General features: G+C 40.1%; 1 protein-coding gene and 1 pseudogene across 10 annotated transcripts in view; one reads left to right on the forward strand and one right to left on the reverse strand.

Annotated features, from left to right (window-relative positions):
• CBFA2T2 (CBFA2/RUNX1 partner transcriptional co-repressor 2) overlaps window positions 1-17,503 on the forward strand; it is a 142,443-nt gene that overhangs the window by 23,797 nt on the left and 101,143 nt on the right. For 2 of the 9 annotated variants that reach the window (XM_079128227.1, XM_079128226.1), the window contains exons 2-3: window positions 1,787-1,863; window positions 2,072-2,189. The exons of 5 other annotated variants lie outside the window; for them this stretch is intronic. The gene's annotated coding sequence lies outside the window, so the exon portion shown is untranslated. Of the gene's footprint in view, window positions 1-1,786; window positions 1,864-2,071; window positions 2,190-12,049; window positions 12,087-17,503 lie in introns of all 9 variants that reach the window. 2 more of the 9 variants (XM_079128217.1, XM_079128220.1) reach the window with 2 other exon arrangements.
• LOC306655267 (28 kDa heat- and acid-stable phosphoprotein-like) lies at window positions 12,867-15,785 on the reverse strand (annotated as a pseudogene). Its single transcript has one exon. The product of its transcript is annotated as a 28 kDa heat- and acid-stable phosphoprotein-like (transcript).

The raw sequence follows: 17,503 nt of genomic DNA on the forward strand, positions 1-17,503 counted from the left end.
TGTAATCCCTTTTCTTCAGCCTCCCAAATGACTGGGATTATAGGTGTGCGTCACCATGTTTGGTTTATGGTTTCTTTTTCTTTTGTTTTTGTACTGGGCATTGGCCACATCCCCAGTTCTATTTTTTACTTTGAGACAGGGTCTTGCTAAATTGAGGCTGACCTCAAACTTCCAGTCCTCCTGCCTTAGCCTTCCCATTTTTTGGGAATTATAGGCATGTGCCCTTGTGCCCTACAAACCACAAACTTTATAATGAATTAAGATAATTGATTCTTATCTCCAGAAGCATTTTTTTGGTTTTGTTTTTGTTTTGGTGGTACTGGAGATTGAACCTAGGACGTTGTCCATGCTAGGTAAGCACTGTACCTCTGAGCTATAGCACCTGCCCTTACTTAAATTGTTTTCTTTTTCCCATACTGGGGATTAGACAAACTCAGGGGAGCTCTCCCACTGAGCTACATCCCCCCCCCCCCAACTGTTTTTTTCTTTTTATTTTGAAACAGGGTCTCACTAAAATGATTAGAGACTCATGAACTTACTAAGACTGGTCTGCAATCCTCCTGCCTCTGCTTCCCAAGCTGCTGGGATTACAGGTGTGTGCCACTGTGCCCAGCTTCCCATTATTTTAGTTCATACTGTTGATGGTAGATGCCTTAATGTCTTAATTTGACTGACACATTCTCTGGCTAGTATGTGTATCACCTATAAATTGTAACCACTTCTGTGGGACTGGAGGCTCAAACTTCTCCCCAGTTTGATCAAATTGTGTAAAATTCATTTTTCTAATCACTGTTTGAGACCTTGTCTCAAAGTGAAAAATTAAAGGGACTGGGGATGTGGCTCATTGGTAGAGTGCCCTTGGGTTTTATACCCAGTACTGGAAAAAAGAAAAAGAAAAAAATTTCATTTTTTTCCTTTTGCATTGTTTGCCTGTTTATGTGGGCCTGCAGCTGAATCTAGCCAACCAGTATCCAGGCAGGGTCCCTGGGCTAGACTGCTTGTAACATGAGATAGCCAACAAGCAAACAGATAATAGATAATACGCTAAAACCCAAGTTGGATATGCATGCTTTGAAGAAAAGAAAAAAAAAAAAAAAAAAAAAAGCAAATTAAGGTATTGGAGAATCTTTTGGTGTATTCCTGATGTCTCATTGTTTTTGTTTTATACTGTCACTTGTCTCAGGTAGGTTTTAGAGTAGACTCATTTTAAGGATGCATACAGTCCTTTGGGTTCAATCCCTGGTACAAAAAAAAAAAAAAAAAACAAAAAACAAAAAATAAAACAAAAAAACAACTTACAGTGTTACCTACCTGCAAGCAGTTCTGTGGGCTGAGAATTTTGGTGAAGACCATAAAGAAGGATGTGGAATGCAGGGGACTAGTGAGCTTTAGGTAACTTTTAAAGGTACATTTCTTTGTTTCCTTTCTTGTGATTTTTGGATTCCGTGATGCTATTGTTGGGATCCAGAATCTAAGGATTTGAATAAAGAAGTGGTTTCCACACTCTGTTGCATACCATATGGGTATGGTTTTGGAAATAAGAGTTTTTTAGACTCTGGGTTCTTGAGAGATTTGTTACATTTCTCCTCCTTTGTCCCTGCCCTCCTAACTGCCTAGATATGCATACTACAAACTTGCGAATGTTCTAGTTTTCAAATGTAAGAATTTTATTGCAAATTTATTTTTTCTGTACTGGGAATTGAACCCAGGGACATTGTATCACTTAGTTACATCCCCAGCCCTTTTTATTTTTTATCTTGATACATGGTCTCATTAATCTGCATAGGGCCTCATTAAGTTGCTGAGACTGGCCTCCAACTTGTTGTTTTCCTGCCTCTGCCGCCCCTGTAACTAGGATTACAGGTAAGTGCCACTGCATCTGTTGCAATGTATCTCACTGAGAAAATTTGTTAGTAAGCTTTGTTTGGGTTGTCATGTTAAAGAAATAATAGTATAATAGTAATGTATATATTGAGTCAGATGTTTTAAACAGAAAAAAGATTTGATAATGATTGGTTGACAAAAATTTGACGTGGAGGCTCACAGGACCCTATTCCTATATTTCTCCCAGGAGCAGGTTCAGTATTGGCTACCTCAATATTTGTGGCAGTAGCAAGGATTATTACTGCACTTGGTCTGTTCACTGCAGGATGGAAGCCAGTTAGTCAAGAGGTAAGAGAAAAAACTTAGTTAAGATGAGATGACGTAGCTGATTGGAATATTGCAGACTCTTGTGGGGAAGCTGAGTTAGGAGTGGTATAGATAGGAGATGGGTGATTGGGGAGAGGCATCTCACACGTGGTGGTTTGTGACCAGGTGCTAATCTGCCTCATCTAGTCAGGAGCTGGTTTTCAGTTCTATAAATCTCAAGAACAAAAAGCCAAAGGACGAATGATATTGTTAATAAGTGGATGATGACACATAATGGGGGGAGGGAAGGGTTAGTGTTAGGGTTAGAGTTAGGGTTAGGGAGGGGGGCAAGTATGGAGGAAGGAAGCACTGTATAGAGGGAAAAGAGGGGTGGGAGGGGTAGGGGGAAGGGAAAAAACAGAATGAAACAACATTACTATGTAAATTTATGATTACACAAATGGTATGCCTTTACGCCATGTACAAACAGAGAAACAACATGTATCCCATTTGTTTACAATAAAATAAAATAAAATAAAATAAAAAAATAAATCTCAAGAACAAAGATCATTATTTTCTGGGACTGTTCTTATTCTTGATTCATTTGCCCTCCTGCAGTTGCTGCCATACATTATGTAATGGCCATCCTAGAGGGAGTAGCTGCCCGGAGGCCCTCTTGCCTACTCAGGGGAATTGAAGAAAACATGCTTCAACTGATTATTTTGGAAAAAAAAATTGTCAGGTGAAGTTACATTGGGAGTTAGCAGGAAATCTGATATCAATACTCAGCTTCATGATCTTTACCACATTATACTCTCTTCCTCAGATGATAGATATTTGACTTGTTCCTTTTTTTTTTTTCTTTTTTTTTTTTGGCTATCACGAAATACTTTGCTGTAAACATGGATACTAGTTTTTGTGTAGATACATATTTGTTTCTCTTGTATATATTTAGGAGTGCAGTCTTAAGTCAAATGATAATTTTATGTTTAAGCTCTTGAGGAACCATCAGACTCTTCTAAGTAGTTGTATCTTTGTTTCCATTGGCAGTGTATTAGGATTCCAACTGGTGTATAAGGGTTTTAATTGTAAATGGTTCCACATCCTTGGCCAGTACTCTTTTTAAAAAATTATTTTATTGTCCTGGGGATTGAACCCAGTGTATCTAGCATGCCAAATGTGCATTGTACCACCCTTAACCTTTTTTAAAAATTTTCTTTCGTGTCAGGGTCTTGTTAGGTTGCCCAGGCTGGCTTCCAACTTTGCATCCTCCTGCCTCACCCTCCTGAGTTGGTAGGTCTGCAGGCATAGGCCACCACACCCAGCTTCAAAACATATTTAATGAATAAACTTATTTTATGTCAAAACTATAAAAGCACAGAATTTTTGAAGACTCAAATTCAGAATTCTAAATTGCCTTCTTAGAGTAGTACTGACAGATTACTGTAGTTATTCTACTTTTTTCAATAAGGCCAAATAAAAATTTCAAATTGATTGTAATAAAGGAAGTGTAAATCTTAGGCCATGTTTCCATGTGAAGAAGACTGTTGTAAATAATTCAGAGGAACTTATTTGTGTACTTTAAGGGTTGGAATGCTTCGAAAATTCTCTTTGTTGCATATCATACTCCTCTGGCTTTCATTGCGACATTTAGGCTAAGAGTGGGGCCACAAACACTTAAATGAGTGCAGGTGTTCATTTGAATGATGGTCTAAACAGATCTCTAAACTTGTCAATACCCAAGTATGTAATCATTTTAAAGTTTCCTAATTTTATAGGATGAATTGGCAGTAAGCAATTTTAGTTCAAGTTCTCAACCACATGCAAGCCTATCTTTGAGCTAGCCATCTGTACATGTATTTGGTAAAGTGCTAAACCCAGGAGCCTTTCTAAAAATGATTCTTCTGGATCTCTTAGATATAATTTTATCATAAACCATTTAGTTTGTGTGTTTTATAAGAAGTGTTTTCTGATTATTCAAATTTCATTTCCATGCAGTCTGGAGACTGTGATTTGTACAGATTTCATGTTTCAAAAACCAAAAAATACGTATTAGCAGAAAGCTAGGAATTCTATATAAGACCAATTTCCCAGATCTTAAGAAACGTGATTAAGTTTAGGCTTGGTACCACACCGCTGTAATCCAGTTACTCAGGAGGCTGGGACAGAAGGATAGCAAAGTTGAGGTCTCTGCAATTAGCAAGACTGTCTCAAAATGAAATTAACAAAGGCTGGAGATGTAGCTAAGTGGTAGAGGCTGGCAATGTAGCTAACCGGTAGAGCACTTAGGAGGCCGTGGTAGTTTCAATACCAGGTACTGCCAAAAAAGCAACACAACAAAACAAAATGAATCAAAAAGAAACTCAGTACCTAGGAGAAGTATGGTCTGTGCATTTAAGTAACTTGACAAGATAAAGGTGAGGGTTTATGAGTGGAGTAAAGGAAGTGATGAATAAAGGACGCTCCTGCACTGGCTTGCTCTCCCACCGAGCAGCATCCCCAGCATGAAGATGATGGTCATCATGATGATGATCATGGCGGTGGCGGTGGCAGTGCTAGGGAGTCAAATCCAATCTTCCCTCATGCTAGGGGAGCACTCTACCACTGAGCTACATACAGCCCCAGCTCTTTTTAGATTTGAGACAAGGTCTTGCTAAATTGCCCAGACTGACCTTGAATTTGGGATTGAGGTCATTTTGCCACAGCCCCTGGAGTAGATTGAGTAGATTACAGGCTGTTGCCACTTGCCTGGCTGTTCCAACTCTTGTGTGTGGAATCAGAGATATGACTCATGTGGCTTCCTGAGACACGTTTTTGCTAGAGTTGTATACTGAGCTGTGTTCAACAAGCCTTGTGCTCTCCACTCTTGGTTGCAATCAGGGTTATTTACCTGAGAACTAATCTGTTAGAGCCAGTACTATGTCCTAAGCTCTTGGTGCCACTAGTTGACTGGTAGGAGGAAGTGCTTATTTAACCCCTTTCTTTCCCTTTTGGCAATTTACACTTTGGATGACCCAGTTACTTTCACTTTGACATTTTTCTACCTCATTCCTGTTCTCTTTAAACCTTTAACATTCCTCTTCCAACTCTAGTGTAATTACTGCAGGAAATCTTCCTACTTATTTATTTTGGTTATTTTTCTGTTTTGGAGACAAGATTTTTTCTGTTGTCCCAATTTGTACTCAAATGCCCGGGCTCAAGCAGTCCTCCTGCCTCAGCCTTCTAAGTAGTTGGGACTACAAGCAAGTACCACTGTTCCCAACCCTCCCCTTTATTTTGTATTCTTTGTGAGTTAAGAAAAAGAAAATAGAGGCTGGGGTTGTGGCTCAGTGATAGAGCACTTGCCTAACATGTGAGGCACTGGGTTCAATTCTCAGCACCACACATAAATAAATGAATAAAAGTCCATTAACATCTAAAAATAAAAATAAAAAAAAAAGAAAGAAAGAAAATAACAAGCCAGGCATAAAATTACCTCTAGTATCTTTGTATCATAAAAGAAGAAAGAAGTAATTTTTAAAATGAATAAGAGATTCAGATGTTATTCTTCTTAAAAATAAGGCTTCCTAACGCTCGTACATTATCACTATAAATTTGTCTACTTTGTTATTTTCCTACTTTTATTCTTTGTGGTCAACATTCCAGATCAGTAAAAACCACATTCAAGTTTGTTAAAATTTGCTTAGTTAACCCTGGTGACAAATAGTGCTATTGTCCATTATAGTATTTCCTAAAGAATATCCTGTGGAGTTAGTCAGTGGGAAAGAATAAATGTCCTTGTGGTCAGAAAATTATGAAAGATTGAGACAGTTTTTCTTACAGCATCTTTTATTAGAACCTGTATAAGCTTATGTTTATATTGTGAATTGTAAGAAGGCAACGTGGTGTGAGGTATTTCATAAACTCACGTGACCTCTATGAACTATTCACCCCTTCAGTATCTCAACAAATTAGTATTACATACGCTATTTTGGGAAATGCTGACCCACTGTTATTTCATTATAAAATAACTGGTTTATTGTAGGTTTTGGAGGCTGCCTCCTTGGGTGTTTTTGTTTGTTTTTAGTTTTTTTGTTTTGGGACGTGGAATTGAACACAAGGGTGCTTAACCACTGAGCCACATCTCCAGCCCTTTTTATTTTGAGACAGGGTCTCACTAAGTTGCTGAAACTGATTTTGAACTTGGGATCCTCCTACCTTAGCTTCCCAAGCCACTGGTATTAAGGTGTGCTCCATATTGCCCAGATGTCTTTTTTGTTTTGTTTTGATTTGTGATACTTGGAATTGAACCCAGGACGTTATGATTGCTAGGTAGATGCTCTACCACTGAGCTTCATCCCCACCCTTTTCAGTTTATTTTGAAACCAGGGTCTCAGTAAATTGCTCATGCTCGTCTCAAACTCAGTCTTCCTGAGTTTGCCTTTCCACCTAGCTGGGATTACAGGTGTGTGTCATTACTGCTCCATTCCTTTGGCTCTTTTAATAATGCTTTTATTTTACTTGTTTATTTATTGTTTTGAGACAGTCTCAGTAATCTGTGCAGACTAGGTTTGAACTTGGGATCCTTATTCCTCAGCTTCTTGAGTAGTTACCTGAAATTATGGGTGTGCACCATTTTGCCTGGCTTTAATAATACTTTTAATGGGAAAACATATTTTCCAAACTTGCACCCGACTTTAAAACAGTTTTTTTTAATGTGAACAATTTATCATTTGGGGCCTGCTTCAAAATACTCAGCTTCATTACGAGGGAGTGGAGCCGGCATACAAATTTGGAACCTACTGTTTTTATTCTCCTGTGTGACAGGGACTTGGATGGTTAGAACATGAAACTAGGTTTTAGGCTTGAAATTTTGGTGGAGTAGTTAATTCTAGTGTAAGGTTTGGGTCTGTTGTAATTTTTATAAGGCTGGTATGCAGTTAAATCTAGTTTATGTATGGAGGAATCTGCTTGGAACCATCACTACTGTCACAGAATTTTAAAGGTTTTTAAATTTTTGGGACAAGGGATTGAATTTAGGGGCGCTTGACCACTGCGCCACACCCCAACCCTTATTGTATTTTATTTAGAGACAGTGTCTCGCCTAGTTGCTTAAGGCCTTGATAAATTGCTAGGCTGGCTTTGAATTTGCTACCCTTCTGCCTCAGCCTCCCCAACCGTGGAGATTACAGGCATGCACCACCCCACCTGGGTCCCTTTTTTAGATTTTGAGACAGGGTCTCACTAAGTTGCTCAGGCAACCTTGAACTTGTGATCCTCCTGTCCCAGCCTCCTTAGTTGCTGAGTTGCTGGGAATACAGGCCTGTGTCTTATTGAAGAGAAAAATAGGTTTTTTTTTTTTTTTTTTTTTTTTTTTGTGGTGGGGATGGGTGCTGGGGATTGAACAACTCAGGGACCCTCCCATTGAGCTACATCCCCAATCCATTTTATTTTGTGTATTTGAGGCCTGACTAAACCTCAAATTTGCTATCTCCTGCCTCAGCTCCTGAGTTGCTGGGCTTACAGGCCTGTGTCATCAATGCCTGATAGAGAAAAGACTTTCTAATGATTTGGGATGATTTGGTTTCTGATAACTGAAAATTGAGACGATATAAGTGAGAAAGGTACATTGGTATGTGGACTGAAAAGGGCCTAGAAGTAGTGTGGTGGAGGGACTTCAGGACTGATTGCCATACAACTCCATGATGTGAATTAGTTCTCTATTCTTACTCAGTGTCTGAATTCCCTTAAAGCTGGCTTCACTTCCGGTACCAAAATGGCTAATGTTGCATGTTCGTATGTATACCTGTATACCTCCCTGTGCTGAAAGGGCATGAGGGGACAAAGTAAGTTTTCCACCAAAACGTCTAGGAAAATAGACAACCTTAGTTTTTAAGTCTCATGCCCATTTTGACTGGTTTGTGAAAAGCACTGTAAAAAGTGCTGTGGGTCTTCCAAGAGCATAAAGAAGATGACTTTTAGGTGGAGTAACAGGAATTGAGAACAAGAGTTTAGGGACTAATGCCAGGGTGCAGTGTAGTATCGGTGTCAGAGTGCAGTATTCATAAGTGCTCATTGAAGGGTGAGTGATCCTCTAAGATGAAAGACCACATGATCTACACCACTGTCCAAGTATAGGGGAGAGGATTAGCAGAGTCTCAGAAGAATATAAGGGATGCTTACAAATGACAAATGCTCTCATTTAGGCCAGAATGCATCTCAAATACGTTACTTTATATCCTCTTCATCTTGTGTTTGGGGGTTTTGAACTGCATTTTTGTTAGATTGTTGCTTCACTAGGGAAAAACATTCTGATATGTTGCAATTTCACATTTGAAACTGCTTTAGCCTACATTCCTTATCCTTGGACCTTCCTAATAATGTCTGTGGTCACACTGGTCCTGATCCGTTTCTTTGCTAAACAAAATCACACAATCACAAAACTGTGAAGGCATAAATGAGAGGCATATGGGAGTGGTATAAAAGAACTCTTGAGTCTTATATGCTTGGGTGGGCAAGCTAAACTAATAGCTCCCAGCAGTTCTTCTGAATCAGACATTGTGGAGCCAAGAGTCTAGGGTTTGGAATTCCACTGCCTGTGCAAAGGGTCTGTCTTTTATCCCCCTAACCACCATTTGTTAAATGGCTAATGACCCAGTGGTGGACCTGTTGACAACAAAAAGGGGAGACTGGCAAAGATCAAGTTAAAAGGAGAAAGAAAAGTTCAAAGGTAGGAAAGTAAGAACAAGAAGGATTTAATCATATCTTCACCTACGCTTTTTTTTTTTTTTTTTTTTTTTTTTTACTGGGGATGGAACCTGGGGTGCTTTACCACTGAGCTAAATCCCCAGCCTTTTTATTTTTTGACAAAGGCTCTTAAAGTTGCTGAGGCCTTGAACTAGTGATCCTCCTGCCTCATCCTCCTAGTTGCTGGGATTACAGGTGTGCCAGCACACCTGACTTCTTCATCTATTATCTCTCTCCTCCTTGCCCAACACTTTATTGTTGAGAATTTTAAATTAACACAAAAAATAGAATAATGCATGAACCCCCTTGAACTATGTCCTTATTTCCAATGAGCTACCATTATCAGACTGAATGAAAGGAAACCAGAACTCTGATGAGCCCTGAGTTTGATCTCCAGACTTCTCTAGGTCTTGTGACCTTTTTGACCTTCTGCCATCTTTCCTCTTTTAGCACCTGGAGTACTTGGAGAACACTGTGTTTAGACTTCGTTATGAGTAGGACTTTACTTAACCTGTCATAGCTTAAGGAAATAAGTTATTGTTCACGTGTAGTTTTAGGGGCATATATATATCCTTTGATATATATATCGAGGGAACACAGTGAGAAGTTGACTTAGGAAGGTTTTATCAGGAAGATGGCATTTAGCCGGATGCAATGGCTTTATATGCTTGTAATCCTAGGGGCTCTGGAAGCTCTGATAGGAGGAGTGCAAGTTCAAGACCAGCCTCAGCACCCTAAAGGGCTGGGGATATAGCTCAGTGGTAAAGTGCCCTGGATTAAATCTCCAGTACCAACTCTCTCCAAAAAAAAAAAAAAGATTTTACAGTAGAAGGTTGGGGCAAGAGAGTAGGGAATGGATCTCTGAGACAGCAATGTAAGCGATGTGTTAGCTCTTTTTGACTGGGCTATTTAGAACATGACATTTATGTTACATTTATAACAAAATATATTTTAGATGTGGTTTTGTGTTTGAAGCGACTTAGAAATATGTCTGTTGCAGATTTTTTGTAGTGGACCATGTGTCTTTGAATACTTATTATTAAGATGAATTAAATAAGGTGTGTTAGATCCTGTTGATAAAATACTGATTCACAGCATATTGAACCAAGTTTGCTGGTCTGGTCAGGATCTGTGATCAGATGTAGGCTTTGTCTGTATCTTGGGTTTCAGTTGTACTTATCAGTGGAATGAACCAGAAGAGCAGTCTTGACTTATTATTTGACTTATTATTTTTTTCCAGTGTGGAGGATTGAACCTAGAGCTTCGTGTGTGCTCTGCAAGTGCTCTACTACTGAATTATGTCCTTAGCCCTTTGTATTTTATTTTCAGAGATGATCTCACTAAATTGCCCAAGTTGGCCTCAAACTTGATTTTTACTTGAAAAGCATACTGGAAATTTTGTTTTATTTTTTGAGATGCTAGAAATTGAATCCAGGGACTTGTACATGCCAGGCAAGCCCTCTACCAATGAACTATGTACTACTGTCCCTCATGCTGGGCTTTTGATTGGGACTAACTCAGATCTATTTGGAGGAGAATTAATGTCTTAATATTTAATCTTCCAATCTGGGTGATAGTATCTCTCTCCATTTATTTAGGTCTTCGTCATTTATTCTCAGTAGTGTTTTGATATTTTCCACATACTGGTATCGTACGTCTTTCGTTAGATTTATCTCAGTATTTCATAATTTTTGATACTACCATTTTTTATTTCAATTTGTGTGTGTGTGCGTGTGTGTGTGTGTATGTGTGATGGTGGGGATTGAACCCAGGGCTTCATGTATGCCAGGCAGACATTTCTGCACTGAGGCATACTGTAATCCCTCTGTCAACTTTGACTATTTCTACTAAATAGGAATGAAGTTGACTTTTTGTATTTTGGTTCTGTATTCCACAACTTGGATAAATTCACTCATTTTAATAGTTTTTAAAAAAAAATATTTCAATGGGTTTCCTTTTCATTTTTAGAAATGGGGCTAGCCAGGACCGTGTACATGTGAAGCATAAATTCTCCTTGTCAGTTCCTGCCTTCCTCCATTGGATTTTCTGCACATCATCTGTAAATAAGAAAAGTTTTACTTCTTTCCAGTTTTCACTTATTTTACTTACTATTACCAGGGTATTTTTTGTTGTCACTTCAGAGATTCTGTCCTTTTCTGGTCTCTCTTTTTGTCATCTTGGTCTTGGCCTTTACCATAACATGATTTTTTGTTTTTGTTTTTTAAAAATGACTTAATGGCCTAAGTTCTTTTCCTAGTCCATCTTGTTTGTGGCTCTGAAAATTTACCTTTGGAAAACAATGGTTTCATTCTGTTCAAAGCCATATCCTGGTTCCCGTGTGCCATTACATGAAGGCCTGACTTATCTCTCCACATGATTTTTCCCTTCCTGCTAATAATTGATATGTGTTTACCAGTTTGGTTTATTCTAGCCCAGGTCCCACTTAAAAAATGATGGGGAGGGGGATATGGGAGTTGTTTTTGGAAATTTGATTTGAATTTCTGGTTTGCTCCTTTATGTCTGCGTAATCTTGGGCAAGTTTCTTTTGGGTTTGTTTGCTCATCTGTAGGAAGATGGTAATACAACATTTTTACAGTATGTTGTGGGGATTAAAAGAGAACACAGTAATCTTAGCCATGTGCCTGCAATACAATGTGGGTAGTCAGTAAATATTTAACCTGGCACTAAGGTAAGCACTGAATGACTGAACGGATGCTTGATTTCATATCCTGTTTCTTTTCTTTTCTTTTTTTTAATTTTATTTAGAGACAGGGTTTCACTGAGTTGCTTAGGACCTTGATAAATTGCTGAGGCTGGTGTTGAACTCTTGATGCTCCTGCCTCAGCCTCCTAAGGTGCTGGGATTACAATCGTGCACAACTGCACCCGGGTTCCTATCCTATTTCTTTACTATTGTTTTGCTGTTCTCTCATCTCAGGATACTCTTGCCTCTTTTCAGGCCCTTTGAATCTGATTCATATTCCAGTGTTCATTCCAGTTACTCATTTCTCTCTTTTTTTTAAATACTTTTTTTTTGGTAGGTGAACACAATACCTTTATTTTATTTATTTTTTTATGTGGTGCTGAGGACTGAACCTAATGCCTCACATGTGCTAGGCAAGTACTCTCCCACTGAGCTGCAAGTCCAGTGCGTTTCACTCTATTCTTTTTTTTTTTTTTTTTTTTTTTTTCAGTGCTGGTGATTTGAACCCAGGGCCTTGTGCTTGCAAGGTAAGCACTCTACCAACTGAGCTATATCCCCAGCTCACTCTATTCTTTACAGCTTTGATTGAATCTAGGGGTGCTTAACCACTCAGCAACACCTCCAGCCCTTTTTAGTTTTTATTTTGAGCCAGTGTCTCACCAAGTTGCTTAGGGCCTTAATAAATTGCGGAGACTGGTCTTGAATTTGCAGTTCTCCTGCCTCAGCCTCCCAAGTCGCTGGGATTACAGGAGTGTGTCACCACACCCATTGAGCATTATTATTATTATTTTTTTAATGTGGTACTGGGCATTGAACCCAGGGGTTCTCTGCTGTTGAGCTACATCCTTAGCACCTGTCCCCTGCCTCTTTTTTTTTTGGGGGGGGGGGGAGGCGGGAGTACTGAGGATTAAATCCAGGGGTGCTTAACCACTGAGCCACATCCCCCCCTTTTTTGTGTGTGGTGCTGGGGATTTGAACCCCAGGGCCTTGTGCTTGTGAGGCAAGCACTCAACCAACTGAGCTATATCCCCGCCCCCCAGCCCTTTTCTTTCTTTCTTTCTTTCTTTCTTTCTTTTTCTTTTTGTGGTACTGGGAATTTAAGGCCTGCAAGGCAGGCACTCTACCAACTGAGCCATATCCCTGCCCCCCCACCCCCCAAGCCCTTTTCTATATCACATTTTGAAACAGGGTCTTGCTAAGTTACTTGGGACCTTGCCAAGTTGCTGAATCTGGCTTTGAACTTGCCATCATTCTGCCCAGCCTCCCAAAGTGCTGAGATTACAGATGTACCATAAGCTTCCCCCGCCCCCCCTACACGATAATGTCAAGTTTAATCTGCCAAATAATACAGGTTGAATATGTGGGACATGTTTTGCCTGGGTGCTGCACAGTAAACAGAGGTTTTTCTTGAAATGATTGATGGGTGGGTAGGGTTAAAAATGGGCGCTAGCTGATGCCAGATGGGTGGGAATAAGGCAGGGAAGGACAGAGGAGAGGCCTCAGTCAGAGGGGACTGACGACTGGCCAGGGGTGAGCCAAGACCCTCAGGGACCCAGGAGTACAGGCTCCCAGATAACAGCCTCTCTTGAGTGAGTACCCAGGCAAAAGACTGGGGCTGGTTGTCACAAACTTATCAGCAGCTTCCCCTGGCACAACCACCCACTAACGTGCAATCTACTGGACAAATAGAAGCTCTTCTTACCTCACCTCCCAGGCACCCCCCCCAACCCGTCCCGCCAACCAGTGTTTTTAATTTTAAAAACAGCAAAAACATTCAAGTGGTTATATATGAAATGCTGTCCTGCATCTTTCTTTCTCAAAGATAGCAGCTGCGCCTCCTCCCAGCCCCCCATAGCCCCCCAAAGGTTTTCTGTGCCAAGATGAAGAGGAGGACCCAGGCTATGGGGGGCTCCTGCAGTGGCACCAGGGCTCAGGGCAGGTGATACAGCAGGGTTCCTGGTGGGCCAGCCCAGCCCCTGACCTCTCCTCCACAGCCAAGCTTACTTATTCAGTGAGAGTGACTGCATCCGTTTTTCTGACAAAGTGACCTCATCTTTTACTATCCTGTCCTCCTTTCTTCCTCACCGCCTCTTCCCGCTGTTTCTGGATGATGGCCAGCCAGGCAAGGTCAGCATTGATCTGCGCTGTCTTCCCAGCTAAATGCATTTTCATGTAGCACTCTTGATTTCTGCTTCTCCATTTCTACTCATTCTCTACTTGAAAGCTCTATTGGTCCATCCAGATCCAGTTGCGTGACCTTTATGGTTGTCCATGCCACTTGGTTGGGGCTCTCAACACTGATGAGCCCTTCTATACCTTTGCACTTTTGCTGGTGGTCATCATGTCCATCCTCACTCATCTGAGTCTTGAGATTTCAAGACTTTTTGGAGTCACCTGCAACCCCATCACCACTTTGTTGTTTCTCTTCTTCTCTGGCCTTCTGCTGGGTGTCGATCTCTTCAGGGCTCGTATACTGCCTTGCCTGGCCTTTGTGGCCTCCCTTTCTTCCTCCTTTAGGCATTGCAGCTCTGGCAGTGGTGGCAGCACCTCTAACTACCATGAGCTTTTTGAAAAACAGTTTAAGATCTTTCAGGTTCCCTTAAGAAGCTCTGTGGTAAGACCAAGCCAATTAGAGAAAGATGTGTTCCACTAGTTAGCATATTAAGATCAGTGGTCTCAAAACCAGAAGATGGTTCAGGCTGCTTTTATTTGTTGTGTTAAAAATCTACAGTATAGGGCTGGAGTTGTGGCTCAGTGGTAGAGCGATTGCCTGGCATGTGTGAGACACTGGGTTTGATTCTCAGCACCACATATAAGTAAATAAAGGTTCAAAATTGAAAAAACAAACAAAAAACAAAAAAAACTACCATATAGGGCTGAGGATGTAGTTCAGTGGTAGTATGCTTGCCAGAATGTGGGAGGCTCTGGGTTCAGTCTTTAGTACTGCCAAACAAACAAAAATTTATGATATAAACCAGATGTAGCACACACTTGCTTTCAGCTACTCAATTGAGACAGAATTTCTTGAGCTCAGGAGTTTTGAGACCAGTCAGCAAGACCCCCTTTTAAAAACACACAAACCTGTATTCCCAGCTACTGGGAAGGCTGAGGCAGGAAGACGGCAAATTAGAGGCCAGCCTCAGCAACTTGGTCCTGTCTCAAATTTAAAAATAAGGGTTGGGGATGTAGCTTGGTGGCAAAGCACCACTGGGTTCATTCCTCAGTATGAAAATAATAAAAAACCCCACAGTAATCATTCAGAGCTGTTGGATCAGATTTTTCTTAGTGCTTAGCTTGTAAATTATATTAATAAATCTTCATATACGAGCTATTTATTGAGACATTTGTTTAACATACAGCTTACAACTCCAGGGTCACCATTCACGTTGCATTCTGGAGTTGTGCTCAATGAAGTTTTATTCTTAAAGAATGTGAATGTAGAAGGTAACCCTGAGAATTGTGTAAGTAGGAGGTATTGGCTTAATGTCTTTGGTTCTAATAAGTCACTGAAGTAATATGAACATTGCTTGAGAGCTCGAGTTTAAGATGCACTAGGGACACTAGAAAGTAATTTGCAGGCAGCCAGGAAATCTGAGTTCTGCAACCAGTCATTAACTGACCTAGCCTTTGCCATGGTGCCGTGAAGAACTTTGATTCAATTCTTTTTCATTGCTCATACTTTGAATTTAGGCAGTGGAGTTGAAGTCAGGAATAAAGTTCAGCTTTGAGGGTACTAAAGGTGGCAGTCATGTGGTCGAGATGTCAAAGGTCAAATGGTTAGAAGAAGTTCATTCAGAGAGGCCAAGTAGTTGGAAAGAGATTAGGCTAAAGTTAGACTCCCTGTTTTGGTGTGGAGTCCACATAATTGGAAATCCACATACCTGTCCCTTCCCTGTTGACTGGAGATTGGTTAGTTATAATTCTTAGATTATACTGTGGGTACATGGAGGGACTTGAAATTGATGATTCACATAGCTGAGCAAGGAAAAAGAAGCAGTTCTCTCTTTTGTTAAATCTGGACCTTGTAAAGACTAAAGATGAGTGTTTTCTTCTGCCCTATTGCTCAGGCAGTGACTTGATGTGGTAGATAGTTATGACTTACATGTTCTAGCCTACGATGATAGCTCACCACTCAGTTCTAAATCATTTTTTAAAATCAGTTCTTTTCCATTTCTCTCAGTCTATAGGTGTATTACCCTAACTCATTTAAATTCAAATTCCCTTCTTTTCTCTGAAGCCTTTCCTGTCCTCCTTACCTACTTGGAAGAGCTTTTTCTTTTCTTTTTTTTTTTTTTTTTTTTTTTGGTACTTTTTACTTTCTTTTTCCCTGCCTCCCCCCCCAAGTACTGGGAATTGAACCCAGGGGTATCATACCACTGAGCTACCTCCCCAGCCCTTTTTAATTTTGAGATAGGGTCTCGTTAAATTGGCCAGGCTGACCTTGAACTTGGAATCCTCCTGCCTTAACCTCTCAAGTTGCTGGAAATAGGGGTGTGGGCCACTGTGCCAGGTTTTATCAACCACCCTTTACTTTTTATTTATTTATTTATTTTTAAATACTGGGTATTGAACCCGTGGGTACTTTTACCACTGTTACACCCCTACTTTTTATTTTGAGACAGGTCTCAGTAAGTTGTTGAAGGTCTCTCCATCACTGAGCCTGGCTGTGAACTTGGAGTGCTCCTCCTACTTCATTCTCCCAAGCCTGTGGAATTACTGGTGTGGGTCACTGCACCCGGCACTCTTCTTTACTTTTTGAAAATATTTTCTTCATTTGATTTCTAGGGCTCACTTTCAATTTAGTCAGATCGTGTGAACTCTCTGATAAAAACTCTGTTAATGGTGTCCATTTTCCTTAAAGCCAGATTTTTTTCCTGTGTCATTCAAGTAAGTGTTCTCTGATCTCTGCCTGCCTGCTTCTCGTTTAACTTGTTTGAATGAATACCCTTACTGCTTTCTCAGCTCCAGCCACACAAATCTCTGTTTCTTGTACACTCAAATCTCGATCTTTACCTAGACTGCTCTTTCTTCACCTGTCCTGTGGCTCATTTCTTCGTATTTTTCTCAGGACAACTATGTTACCCTGTTAATTGCATCCTGCACTCCCCAGCCCCACTTTATTATCCTATTACCTTCTAACACACTACAGTTGACCCTTGAACAACATGGGCTTAAACTACATGGTCTACTTATGGGGCCTTTTTTTTTTTTTTGGCAAATTTTTCAACAATTTGAAAAAACTTAGAGAAGCACCACACAGCTTAGAAATATTGAAAAAATTAAGAAAGAAGTAGGTCGTGAAGATATAAAAATATATATAATTGTCTGTTTAACATTTACTACCATAAAATATACACGAATCCATCATAAAAAACTAAATTTTGTCAGAATTTACACAAACATTTGCAGATGATGTTTGGTATCATTTGTAGTTAAGACAATGTAAGCAAATGTAAAGAATAAGGACTGGGGTGTAGTTTAGTGCTGGGTTCAAATAGCGATGACCTGTTTTTTTTTTTTTTTTTTTAAAAGATACGATCTTGCTGTATTGCTCAGACTGACCTTGAGCTTACAGTTCTTCTGCCTCAGCCTCCCAAGTGACTGAGATTATAGATGTATACCACTATACCTGGGCAGCTTGACCAATCTTTGAAAAATATTGCTAGGTCGTTTTGGATCTTAATTCGTTGCTGTATAATACTTAATTACTAAATGTTCTGTGTCCTTGGAATAAAGAGCAAATTCTTTGACTTTTTTTTCTTTTTTCTTTTTTAGTGTTGGGGATTGAACCCAGGGGCATTTAGCCACTGAGCCACATCCCCAACCCTTTTTATCTTTTACTTTGAGATGGGGTTTCACTAAGTTGCTTAGGGCCTTGCCAAGTTGCTGAGGCTGGCTTTGAAATTGCAGTCCTCCTGCCACAGCCTCCCAAGCTGCTGGGATT

The sequence above is a fragment of the Sciurus vulgaris genome, assembly GCF_902686455.1.
Source record: "Sciurus vulgaris genome assembly, chromosome: 2".
NCBI classification, from domain to species: Eukaryota; Metazoa; Chordata; class Mammalia; order Rodentia; family Sciuridae; genus Sciurus; species Sciurus vulgaris.